Source organism: Megalobrama amblycephala, linkage group LG3, assembly GCF_018812025.1.
Source record: "Megalobrama amblycephala isolate DHTTF-2021 linkage group LG3, ASM1881202v1, whole genome shotgun sequence".
NCBI lineage: Eukaryota > Metazoa > Chordata > Actinopteri > Cypriniformes > Xenocyprididae > Megalobrama > Megalobrama amblycephala.
In genome coordinates, this window is record NC_063046.1 from 49,790,544 (window position 1) to 49,804,884 (window position 14,341).

Here is a 14,341-nt window from a genome sequence, read left to right on the forward strand (position 1 = left end):
GGATTTAAATTGCACATTACTCAGTTTTTATATCATATTTTTAATTTATGAAAATTCTATCATCATTTACTCACCCTCAAGTTGTAATTAAAAAATAAAAATTATTTAAAAAAAAATCCATGTTGTGACCCTATAAGTAAAAGTATAATGAATATGTAATATAATATATTTAGCAGTTTATGCTATAACCAGTAGTAAAGAGGAAGAGATGATCAATTTAGCTACAGCGATCTGCTATACCACAGTAAAGAGCATCAAAGTGCCATTTATTGTTAAGTCAAGTCACATTTATTTATATAGCGTTTTTAACAATGCAGATTGTGCCAAAGCAGCTTTACAGTGATAGAGGGAACATAATTTTGACTGTACAGCATATCTAGAAGAAAATAGTGTCCAGCTTAAGTAAGTTCAGTATTGATTAATTTAGTTGTAAAAATAATCAGTTACTAATTTATTTCATTTATCTATATATCAGCACTGGAGAAAACAGTGATGTCATCATCCAGCTCAGTTTAGTTCTCATACAATGGTGTCAATTAACGATTAATCGCAAAGTAATCGAAACCGAAATTCAGAACTTCTAACCGACGTAACTTATTATAGCATATATTTAGAAGGAACTATTTACAACCCACAGCTTCACAATTAATAGAGAGATGGTATGACTAATTCATACATGCAATCTGCTGATAGTGATCTGTTGATGTCAGATCACTCTTTCAATAGGAAAAAAATATCCCACCTTTAACAGTCAATCATATTTACAGTACAAACCTTGTTGGTGAACTATGAGGGCAAAAAAAAGAAAGAACAAACAAAATAATCATTCATTAATCGTAATCGAGATAAAATGTTAAATTAATCGAAGTTTTGATTTTAAGCCATAATCGTCCAGCCCTAGTGTCAATGCAGGCAGATCAAAAACATTGTTGGATATCAAGTGTCCCCGACTAAGCAAGCCAGAGGCGACAGTGGCAAGGAATCCAAACTCCATCATGTGACAAAAATGGAGAAAAAAACCCTTGGGAGAAACCAGGCACAGTTGGGGGGCCAGTTCTCCTCTGAACAGTGCACGATTATGATTCAGGCAGCATTGCAGGTCAGAAGTCAGATTGGGATCAGAACAGTCGAAACTTTGTTTCATATCAAAAGTTACAACACTTATTGAGATTATTGGATGGCAGGCACACTACAAATAATGTTTAATAAAGTTTAGTTCATGCTATCAATATAAAATAGCACAGACTAAAATAACTTAAGAATCAATACTTAATCAAAATGAAGACTGATTAAAATAGATTAACCAAAATGATCACCCAGCCCTAATATGTATATGGGACACATTTCTATATAGCTTCAATCTGAAAAACTTGATGATTGTCTAATTAAAATGAACAAAATACGCATTAAGGTGAGAATAAAAATATAGATATTGTCAATGCATCAGATTTAGATTTAGATTTATGACATTTATTTATATTTCATATTTCGTTCTGAAATACATTCAAAGTATGTTATTATGATTTATTATTTAGCAATTATTTTACAATAATACAGACAAATCCAAACACAAGCAGCATGACAACTGGAAGTGACAAATGGGCATTTTAACCGAAGCTAATTAGGGCTTTGAAATGGGAGATTCAGCAACACCGTGTGGTTTGGAAGCAGTAATTGTATTAATGACACAGAAAAGAACAAACAAAACCTCCCTCATTGGCTCGACAACTGACTCACTGCTTTCTGTCTCAATACAAACAATGGATCAATCATGGAAAATGAATGAAATAAAAAGCATTTTAAAAACTTGACAAGTGAGCATATGCAAATGTTTACATTTAAAATCAATTCAGGTGATTGTTGCAGTACAGTGATGATTATTTTCTGTTCCTTTCTATGCTGTAATGGCATTGTATATTCTGTATTAACTCTCAGTATCCCGATTCCCTCCTCTCCAATTATCCTCCACTTATTCATAACAAATGTGTAGAAAATACTTTGGTGAATAGCAAAGTATTGGGCATCAACAACAATTTCAGACTTGCTGAAGCAACGGTTGGTGAATAAGACAATATTTTTCAGACACATATAAAAATATAAAGCTATTTATCAGTATTATTCATTTCAGATCACAGGTACAAAAAGAATGCAATTTACCATTGCAACGTCTAGAAGCCATTTTGGTTGACCATCACCATTTAAAGACCCTTTTACACAAATTGGGGAAAAAGCATTTCTTTGGAATTGTCTTATAGACAGTTTCATCGGACACATGCACATTGCCACGGTTACGCGGTTACGGCCCGAAGTTAACTTCTGGTCTGTGTTTGTCGAACGGGTCTGGTGGTAACATTTAAGTTTGGCCAAGTAACGGTTCTTTTCTTCTACTAGAAACCCAAATTAACACTGGCTAGCTAATTTACTTATTTATTTATTATGTATTATTATATTATATTATTTATTATATATATTACTTACTCTAGAGGGAGTAAATTGATTGTTGTTGTTGTTATTGATTCTTTGTGGAAGTCCACCAGAAGTTAAGTTTGGGCCTCAAAACGTTTGTTTATGTTGTTACTGTTGAAAGTGTCTATTTGCTCCACACTCAAGACATGGCACACTCCATCATCTCAATTATGTTATAATCATAGAGTTGCCAGCTGAATACATTAATTTGTTAAAAGATATTTGAAACATTGAAGGCCAATGTATTTCACCCCAAAAAACAAACAAACAAACAAAACAAAACAAAAAAAAAACAAAGGATTTTCTTCAGGTTTATGCTATTATAGTTGAGATATGTGGGCTTGTGGAATACATTGGAATAAGTTAAACAATCATCCTATTTTCAGTTTGAATGGATAGGATAGAAAATGGCCCGATTTATTGACTGACCATCTCGACTAACTTTTCACTATAACAAAGTCCCTTTAAGACAAGTTATTTCACTCGGCGGCCATCTTTGAAACGCCTCTCGGGCATCCTGGGCATCATGCAATCTCTTTGAATGGGGAAACATCAAATTCTCCAAAACTGTTCGCCAACCTTACGATTAAATTTCATATTTGAAATCACCAATGAAATCTAACAACAACCGGCTCATCAATTTCGTTTCTAAATGCTCGAATCATGACAAAAAAAACCTATTTTTCAGGTTGGATCAAGCTAATGCGCATGCGCAGACCTAAATGCGCGTCTCTTCGGAGGCGGGCGTCTGACTGTTTCTATAGAAACCGGTGATTCTAACGGCCGCTGAAGTGACGCGATGACTTTACCAGTCGGCGATTGGCTCTTATTTAAAAGGCGGGACTTATTCCGCCATATTGCGCGTTACACTTTCTCCCATTCAAAACAATACGAGTGACACGTCTTGTGTTATTCTAGTCTTTGACTATAATCACTATAGTCTTGGGCATAGAGCTAGGCTGTATGACCTTCAAACCTATGTGATATTTGTTGTAATTTAAATATAGCATCATCTACCATCCATCAAGCATACATCACTCTTAATATGCAAAGCACAATGAACATGTCTCAAAGCCACACTGTAGTCTTTGCCATAAATCAACATGAACTTTCTACATATATTTTAGTCCATCATTAATTTTGAACCTTTATGATCCAGATACAAATTTTATTGGTATTGATTCTAAACTTTGTCCTTTTATTACAAGATTTTTCATTTAATCTTTCACTATGAAACAAAGTCTCAAAGGTGGCATTTGCTGACTTTACACCAGCTATAAAAAAAGATATCCAAGTATATTATTCAAACCTGATTTTACATTTTCTAGATCAGATCAATCATGATTTGATCCGCTTCTTGATTTTTTTCTTTAAGCAAATGTATTTGTTGTTTATTTGCTCTATTACAGGCCAAACTGACCTTAAAAAAAAATCTCTATAGCTGTTTGAAAACTGCATTTGAATCAAGTTCCAAACAAAGATGATATATGTAGGTATGAGCAGTTATTTTTGATTGAAATTAAATTGTATCATTTCAAGATTTAAAGCAAAATCAGAATAATCTGACTTTAGCTTTGTGAAATTATGCTACATAAAAACATACCTGCACAACAAACAAAAACAGCAGACGGACTGAATGAAAATGCAAATTCACTCTCTGACAGTAGGTGGCGCTTATGGAACAACAGCGATATAGAGTTTCCTTAGTTACCACTGTACACAAAGCAGAGCTGCGCTTATAAACACTACTTTTTTTATTTAATAGACATTATACGGAGGCAAGAGGGAAAAAAAGGCAATTTAACCTTTTTTTTTAAGACATTCAGTTCCCTTTAGAGATTCATATAACCCCCAATTCAATATTTATTTTTTCTTCCAATATTTCAAGAACCGCAAACAGTGAGCTTGCTATGCCTGGTACAGTATTTTCTCTGCCAGCGCATCTGTGCTCTCCTCTCCTATTTGCGTCCGTATTCAGCGTGCCCCATCTCTGGCCTGTGTTAACGTCCTGTTTACAGATTTTGTAATATTTCCACACAAATGACATTTAGAGAAATGATTAAAGTAAAGTTTGTGTACAAGTCCGAAACCGAGATCAGCCAAAATAAAACAATAAAACAGTTGCATGTCCGGTCGACCACTGCATCTCTAATCCTGTTTAAGTATTATGTTAGAAACTACTAAACTGTCCAACCAAAAGATGCAGGGGTTCAGCAGGAATGATTGATTTTTAATGATTGTTAATTAATTTAATTTGGTGACACTAGTAACAAAATTTGCACACTGCAGCTTTTAAAACAGCATTATTTCTTTGAGAATGTTGCTTCTACTTTTGTTTCCCTAACTTTACTTTTGCTTCTACTCTTGTTTTTTGTTTATTGTGGAATGTTCTGAGTGCCACTGATGTTACTGAAATGAACATAAGAAAAAAAAACAATCCTAGTCCAATCCTAGTCCATTATTGAATGACTGTGACCCTTTATACATCATTCCCATGACTTCCAATTTCCAAAATGCTGTCAGAGGATGTGGAAAAAGCAAGCACACTTTCCCAAGCAGGAATTTCAGAATAAAAGAGAAGAGAATATTTTTTCCTTTAGTAAAATAACTGTGTGTTGAGAGCATTTCAGCCAATTCATCCAACTGTTAGTTCCCATGGATGCCAGGAATTATCCAAGATCCTCAAATTATATACCCATTCAAACAGGAACAATGAACAATTGCACCAAAAAAGTATTTGACATTCATGCAGATTTTCTACATCTCTGTTGCAAAACCCACTGCCTGCATGAAAATATCTATGGGAAGTTTCACATCATGAGGTGACCAAAAGCTGTGTTCCAAGCTAATCTTCTTTTTATCTAACTAGAACCACATTTATCAAAAGAAAGTTATTTAATTGAAGTTCTCATTCTAATCGATAGACACGAAACGGCTACAGGCTAAAATACAGTACTATGTCATAACTGAGTGAATGTCATGGGTCAGTAGTACCATATGAAAACATTACTGAAGCTGGTTTCTAATAGGCTACCACCTCATGTCTTTTGTTGTCAAGACCATACAGCTTTATTAATCCACAATGGTTTACGAACAGATACTATGAGGGCTATTCTGATACACCATGCTTTATAAAGTCATATAAAGAACAGTCCTTGTTCCCTTGTGACAGACACAAACATGCTAATTGAACGCAAAGCTCAGACACAGGCTGTGGTATTTGGCACTGAGGCTTAAAATGCTCTTCTGTTCCTCCCGGACTGTTTCTTCAAGGGAAATTCTCTCATATCACTGCAAACCAAAGCAGCAGCTCGTTTATAAAATATCATGCTATCATTGTGGCCAGACTGGCTCTTAGACATTCCTCTTTAATCGCAGAGAGCACTATGTGCTTTTGAGTGTCTGGGCATTTAATAACAAATTAGATCAGGTGAGAACAAACGAGATAATGCAATGTTGTTTTAGTACATGTCAGGCAATCCATCAGAGTCTCAGTTGAATACAAAAGAACATTATTTTCTTCATATTGCTAAATTTGAGACATGAAACCTTGTGGCATCTGGAGAAAACAGTCAATTTTTATTTTGACTGTCAAAACTAGCCAGATTCAGACCAATCGAGGGAAATGCACAAATCTGTTAAATCGTAATTGATCTCTGCTTGGTCAGCCTCTCTTGCACCGTGTGAACACAGGCAGGTGGGGCGTGGAGTCACTGCGTGTCTTTGTTGTTTTTAGGTTAGTGATTAATATGCTTTGCAACACTGTAGCAGTTATTTTACATAATTTTGTGATAAAAACAGTATCAGTCATTGTACCAGTCATCATGACATTAACTACTAGGCAAATAGGCATTTGCTAAACCCTGCAACTACACAGCAAGAATGCCCACCTCCCTGACCTGATTTATTAGCTTCACATTGGATCGTCCTAATCAGAGGTCCATGGAATTTAACTGTCAGATCATTATCAGGGACACCTGTGACACTATGCAGACATTTGGAGAGCTTAGAGAAGCAGTACAAATCAGCTTGTGCACTCTCAGGAGAAAGAGCAGCAATCTTTATTGCAGTAGTTTATGGGATATCTTCCAGGAGTTCATTCATTTATCAAAGGTGTTCTGAGGTGAGAGAGGTTATTTAAGCTTACATCCAGAAACCAGTTTCTTTTTTTTTTTAATTCTGAGAAGCATCTTTAAAGGGATAGTTTACCCAAAAATGAAAATGTAATGTTTATCTGCTTACCCCCAGCGCATCCAAGATGTAGGTGACTTTGTTTCTTCAGTAGAACACAAATGATGATTTTGAACTCCAACCGTTGCTGTCTGTCAGTCAAATAATGGGAGTGAATGGGAACTTGGATCAATAAGAGCCAAAAAACCTTGCATAGACAAGTCCAAATTAAACCCTGCGGCTTGTGATGACACATTGATGTCCTAAGACACGAAACGATCGGTTTGTGGTTGTCGTTGTCAGAGCGCGATCAGACCTCACTAAGCGAGTGCTGAACGCAGTTGGACATAGTGGTGTTTTAGAGGTAAAAAATGAAATAAATACTGTTCGGTTTCTTGCACAAACCGATCGTTTCGTGTCTTAGGACATCAATGTGTTATGTAAACTACATAAGATACAAACTGACAGTTATTGCACAACACCTAGAAAGACAAACATTGTCCTGAATAACACAACTAAGACATTACCAGGCACACCAAAAGACTAGGTTGGACAAAAACCAAAATGTTGGTTTTGGTACAATACAAGCCTGTAGTACAGGGGTGGTGAACTCTTGGTCCTGGAGAGCCTCAGTCCTACACAGTTTAGCTCCAACCCTGATAAAAACTCACCTGCCTTAGCTTTCTAGCAACCTTTCAAACCTTGATTAGCTTGTTCAGGTGTGTTTGATTAGGGTTGAAGCTGAAATGTACAGGACTGTGGTGCTGCATCCTAATTCGCCTACTTATACTACGCCCTAAAAGTATGTACTCTTTCTGTGAACAAAAAGTACTTACTTTTGAGTGTGTAGCAAAAGAGTAGTAGTAGTAACTTTAGGACATACTATCGCGTCATACAATCACGTCTTTTCTCTTCGTCGCATCCTGTCACCGTAAACTGGCCTGTCAATCATCTTACATCCTCCACATTTCATTTAGTTAATTTCCTACCGTATCGGAGAGAAATGCAGCACGTTGATCTGCAGTCACGGGTCTTTCATGTGGAAAACTCTCCTCATATTAATGCATAACAATGCATTTAAAAGGTAATGGCCATTCGGATATTTATAAAAGTCCACATTGGTATTTGCAGATGAAAAATAACGGATAACATTAAATAAATATTTTGACTGATTATTAGTCACCCAAACCTCTCAGAGGCGATCGCGCATATCCGCCATGCTTTGTAGTTTAACACTTTTTACTCCAAAGCGCAATGGGTTGTGGGCAATATTAGCCTTTATAGTGTGCACAGATCAACACTTCGAAAATCTACCAGAAATAGTAGACCATCCGGGGACTTTTGGCATACTCTTTTCAACATACTATGCTTTGGGACACACTTATTTTAATCTCGCATACTATTTAGGATGGATAGTATGGACATTGGAACGTAGGGTGGCTCTCCAGGAATGAGGTTAGCCACCCCTGCTGTAGTACCTCACTATCCATTCTGAGGTTTAACACATACACACACACACACACACACACACACACACACACACACACACACAAAAAAAAAAACTAAACAAGGCTAGTGTGACTGATGAAACAAACTAGTCAGTGTCTTATTGATGAGAAAAACAGAAGATGTTGCTCACTAAAGCTTTTATTCAGGATTACAGCAAATAGCTTAGATCAAAATAATAACAAAAGCAGCATTCTCAATGTGCTTTCTTCCATATCCGTATCTCTGCATTAACCCCATAAGCAAAGCAAAGGCAAGAAGCAAATGCAAGAACAGCAAATCACAAATATCACAACTATTCAGTTTGATTGCAGCACTACAGTATAAATACTCATTATATATCAAAAGATCTGTAAAAAACAAAGCAATAGGGACACATGGTAAAAAAAAAAAAGCGACATTGCTGTTGGATATAGTAGGCACTGAATCATCTTTTATTTTCAGCCTCTCTGAAAATCCTGCGCCGAATGTCTTGTTTAAAAATGAATCTGAAGTGTAGCAAACAAACAGTGTCTTACTGACGTGACCTGGAACTTCGTTAAACATAAAGTTCATCCACGCTTCCTTAATGTTAGGATCACAAGGATGGCAAGGCTAAGACTGTGTTTTTCCACAACTTGGCACTGCAAATCTACTCGTAATTCTCGGAGGCATCTCTATAGTGTTATCTCTCTCCTAGTGTTGTCACGGTACCAAAATTCCAGTAGTCGGTACCGATACCATGAAAATTTTACGGTTCCCGGTACCAATTTCGGTACCACAGTAAAATCTATTGGAATTATTTTACTATTTTATATAGCCTATTTTAAAAACATTAAATATGATTTGGAGTGTGTGTGTTTGTGTGTGTATATATAGGCTACCTCAATGAAATAAATTTTGAAATATAAAAAAAATAAATAAATAATTAAATGCTCAAACATCCATTGTGTACTGTTGAAAAAAACAGCATATGCTGGTAAAGTAGGTTTTGAAGCTGTATGCTGGTCAAATGCTGGTCCTAAACTGGTCCTGCTGGTCCATACTAGTCCTAAGCTGGTCCTGGACCAGCATAAACCAGCTCAAACCAGCATACCAGCTTCAAAACCTACTTTACCAGCATATGCTCGTTTTTTCAACAGGGGTAACAGACGTGCGTGTTTATTTTAGCTATTCCGTCAGAGAAACAACACACTACAGCCTGTAAAACTATGAAATAAATATCAGTAAATAATGGTAACCTAAATAATAAGAAAGTTAAATATTATTTCAAAAAGCATTCGTTTTTTATTTCCACACAAAGACACGTCATATATAGCCAAAGTCCCGTTATTACTTTGATATAGCCGCTTTGCGCTTTGAGAGGGATGTGGGACACGAGCAGGAAAGAGACCATTTCTCTTTAATAATATCTTCGTTATCTCCTGATGTTACAAGCAACTGACACTTGTTGTAAAAGGTCTGAAGCGCGTGTTTTATCCTCCGCAGAGGCAAGACATTCAGGCTATGTTTGATTTCGCGCTGCCAGAGAAAACGAAAATAAAAATCACTGGTGTGTGAAACGCGCTATAGACAAATAAACTTGACGCGCCTTATAAAGTCTAATAACGAGCGCAAACTCTGTTAAATAGAAACTGACGTGCAAGCAAAAAGGTTTCTGTCCTACGGTGTTTTTTCTACTTTACCACAGTAAATAATGCGAATAGCCTATAATAGGCCTAAATGCGAACGAAAGAAACGTTATAATCCCCTGCGTGAGTGAAGATTTGGGAAAAGAAACAGATTCCATGTTCAGTGGAATAACTAATGGAATATTGTTCAATTCTCTGCTAATCAGGTGACCAGATCGCGATTCGGAAAACAGAATACGAAGCTTAAATGTATGGACTCACGCACCTCTCTTATTCGGCATTAACCAAAATGTTTCCATGGCTGCGATGTCACATTTAATTGCTAAATACTGGCACAGCCCTATCAGTGGGTACCGAATATATTCTACCGAATATATATTATATTAACAATTCTCGGTACTACCGGTACTACAGAAATGCTGGTATCGTCACATTTTCAAAATTTCAGTACCGACTTGGTACCGAAGTACCGGTACTTTTGACAACACTACTCTCTCCTATTTACTACTATATGATATGTGCGAAACCGTGGGCAGGGCTAAAGAGGCCATAATATAGAAGTAGGCGTCGATTTTCTTCTACAGAGGCGGTCTTTCGTCACTCAATGACATAATGTCACAAAATCCGAAATGAGTCGTTTTGGCACCATGGTTACAATAAAAACTGTTTTTGACCTAAAGAGGAAGTTTTGAGCTCTGAAACTTACAGGATATTTTTATAGTACAATGACCTCTTGATGTCAAAATATCAATTTCTTAATTCATGACCCCTTTAATACAGTTAAAATAAGATAGTCCATTAAAAAAAAGAAAATTCTGTTATCATTTACTAACCCTCTTTAAAATTTCATTCATCTTCAAGGCACTCACATAGAGCACATCAAATATGGTAAACATCAGCTGCTTGACACACGAGAAACCAATGAGGTATGTGTGCTTTTCAATGTTTATGTCTATGTTGTCTTGTTGTGTGGACTTTCAATAGATGGACAAATATGATGAGAGAATATTAGAAATTTTGATTTCTGTGTGAACTATCCTTTTGAATCACAATATTACATTTCACATTTATTAGAACTCATTTAACACAAGCCACCATCACCACACTACACATACAAAAACAGACATCATAAAGAACTACATATGAATCCTTGAGTGTTGTTATATGCGCCTATAGATTAAATATTCAAAAAAACAATAGTTATTCTTGAAAGCTGTTGTCTGTTTACAGCTCCAAACCAACAGATTTTGGAAGGACTGAAGTGCTGCGGAGGTAGAGGGAAGTTTAAGCACCTCATGGTTGTGGCGTGGGTGAGAGCACCAGGCTGGCAAGGCAACATTCCTGTCAGCACTTTCCCAGCACACTGACAGAGGAAGGAAAAGCAGGGAAAAACAGATTCTTTCCCACTACAACAGCACAAGACAGAGCATGGCTGCAACAGAAAAGGCAATGGCTAGTTTAAAGGGGTCATGACATGAGAAATAAAAATTTTCCTTGGTCTTTTGACATATAAGGAGGTCTTTGTACAACATCCTGTAAGTTTCATAGCTTAAAATGTCCTCCTCATTATAAAAACGCATTTACAAAAAAAACAGCTTGTGAAGTCACACGGGCAAAAATCAGTTGCATATGACTGTCTCTAGAGCAAGACATCAATGAATCCTTTCACATTGTTGCACCATAGACCACATCCAATGGTTGACAAGTCTACATCGTACGTGAGCATTGTGTCGCATCAAAAGCAAATAGAGCTCATTATAATCACTGACGCGGTCTACATACAGTATAGAGATGCCGCTCCATTTCTGACATACTCCACGCACTTGAGTCTGCTGACAACAAGTCGAATGGAACAGTACAAGTATGTTTGCGGTATTGGGTATCGGGACCGATCCAAATCTGATACTATGTGTAGGCTTCATGGTTGCTAATATCCACAAAAGGCTAAAACAATATAAAGCACAATATAAGTTTTCATGCACTATATTTCAAGACTTCTAAAGCCATTCAATAGCTTAATGTAAGGGACAGATGAAAAATTACATAGTTCATGGTAGGGATGTGCAACAGCGACCGAGTACTCGACCGTGACAGCGACGATCGATCATGTAAACGATGATCGAAATTTATTTTTTATTTTGTCTCTTGATTGGTTATAGCAGCACTTTGGGCGGCGCCCTGAGCTCCGACTGTTTAGCTTTCCAAAGCATGCGTCACAAACTTTTCAACGCAGAGAGCTGCATGCTGGGAGTCTATGTTGCTTTAAATACATCATTCTGCACCCGGGATGCGTAAAAGTGGTTTGTGATGATCTGTATTTGAGCCTTTAAAATTGTTTCTTGTTTTCTAATCTTGTTCTCTTGTATTTGTCATATCTTGTTGCCTTATTAAAAAGCTGTGCACTACATTTAAAATAAACCTCTTAATTTTATATATATATATATTTTTTTTACAAATTGCTTCTCAATGCATTTTATAAGAATACAAATAGTAATTTAGTTTTTATTAACATTTTACCATTAATAAAACCAAATATGACCAAGGTTTTTTTGCTAAAATTACTTTTGCTGCTGAATTATCCACTCACCTAGTTTAAAAACATATTTATAATTTTATTTATTCATTTGTTGTTTTTCTCTATAATGAAGTAGTGTGCATTTACCCGATTGTGTTTAACACTTTAATTACACACAGTTACACACACACACACACACACACACACACACACACACACACACAGGTATAGATATTCAACAATGATCAAGAAAAAAAAACAGTTATGAGATCGGTATTGGAATAAGATCGGTTATGAAAAAAAAATGGTATAGCGCATCCCTAATGGAAATGTTTTCAAAAAACACACTCGCGTGAAATAGTGAGGGAGTGAGAAACTTTTTCCTCTGTAAAGACATTAGCCACTAATAACAATGACCACTTAAAAATGGATCATTTCCAACAGAAGGTCAGAATGAGGGTTGGAAACCCTCTGTACAGATGAACACTCCACAGATGTCTTTACGGAAAGAAAAACACTTTGAAAAGAATAAACAGAAGATTCAGAAGAACAGAACAAAATATCACTCCTAATAAGGTTAAGGTTAAAAAAAAAAAAAAGATTTTGGAAAAGCAAAAACACTTTTTGAGATGATTTTGGTCCTGAAAACACAGTATACTGGAGCTGTTTCTCAGAATACTTTGGCTGTCCGCGTTCCGCACTGTCTGCGTGACATAATTTCCGTTATCAGGAGGGTCCAGGGGTGACCGTGCACACCGATCTTCAACCAGATGGAACTGGATTGAATATTTTGAATGTTCCGATCCCAATGTGACTTCTGACCTGTAATGCTGCCTGAATCATAATCATGCACTGTTCATTTGTTGGCTAGAGAAGAACTGGCCCCTTCGATTGAGCCTGGTTTCTCCCAAGGATTTATTCTCCATTCTGTCACCTGATGGAGTTTGGGTTCCTTGCCACTGTCGCCTCTGGCTTGCTTAGTCGGGGACACTTAATATTCAACAATATTACTGATCTGCCTGCAGTATGAGAACTGAACTGAGCTGGACGATGACATCACTTTTATCTCCAAAGCTGCTAGATAAATTAACAAAATTAATAACTAATGATTTTTACAACAGAAATGAATCAACAATGAACTTCCTTAAGCTGGACAATGACACTATTTTCTTCTAGAGCTGCTGTACAGCTAAAACAAACATTATTGCATTATTTTCCTGTTATCACTGTAAAGCTGCTTTGAAACAATCTGCAAAAATCTTCTCAGTATTGAATGCGATAGAAGCATATTTATAGTTGACAACAATTGTTTATTTACATCATTACTAGATACTGACTAACAAAAGTGTTTGTAATTTTAATCAAATTCTTGACTTAAAGAAAAATTAAATGTAAAGTGGACACAAAATATGAACAAATTATCTATATATTGTTTTTTCTGAATCACCACACATTTACAAACACAATAGATGGAACATATCCATCCACAGAACTCCAAAAGGGCTGCTGCTTTGTTGTGCCTCTTGCTGAAAAATAAGGCCATATTTTTGGAACTGAAATAAGCTGTGCTGAACAGCGTTCAAAGAGAATGAACCCAGAGCCAAACAACTGCACAGGGACCACTGAAATTAGTCTGCATAAACAGCACAAAATGTACTTTCCAACAAGCCTTAGAGAAGTAGTTTTCAATAAGGAGGCTGGGGCCCACTAGGGGGCCTAGGTAACCTTCCAGCAACCTTCCAGCAACCTTCCAATACCATATTAACAAAGTTATTTAAAATGATAAAAAAGCACTAAAATATAGATGTACAACATTAAACTGACATCACTTTTTTTTAGATTGTTTTTTTTTTTTGTTTTTGTTTTTTTGTTTTTTTTTTTACAATAAAAGTACAATAGGTACATACTGTTTCAGTTTATTTAAGAGGGCTCAACACACTCTCATGGCAATTCATAACTTTTTTTTGTTAGTTTTGGTGAATTAGTGGCTAATAATGGCTGCATGTGCCCATACAATCTGCTTAAAACTGCTGCTCATCTATGCTTACCTTTATATTATATAAAAAAAAAACTG

General features: G+C 36.2%; 1 protein-coding gene across 6 annotated transcripts in view; it reads right to left on the reverse strand.

Annotated features, from left to right (window-relative positions):
- The window catches only part of LOC125265608 (serine/threonine-protein phosphatase 2B catalytic subunit alpha isoform), a 132,754-nt gene that overhangs the window by 63,681 nt on the left and 54,732 nt on the right, over window positions 1-14,341 (reverse strand). The gene's annotated exons all lie outside the window — the stretch shown is intronic.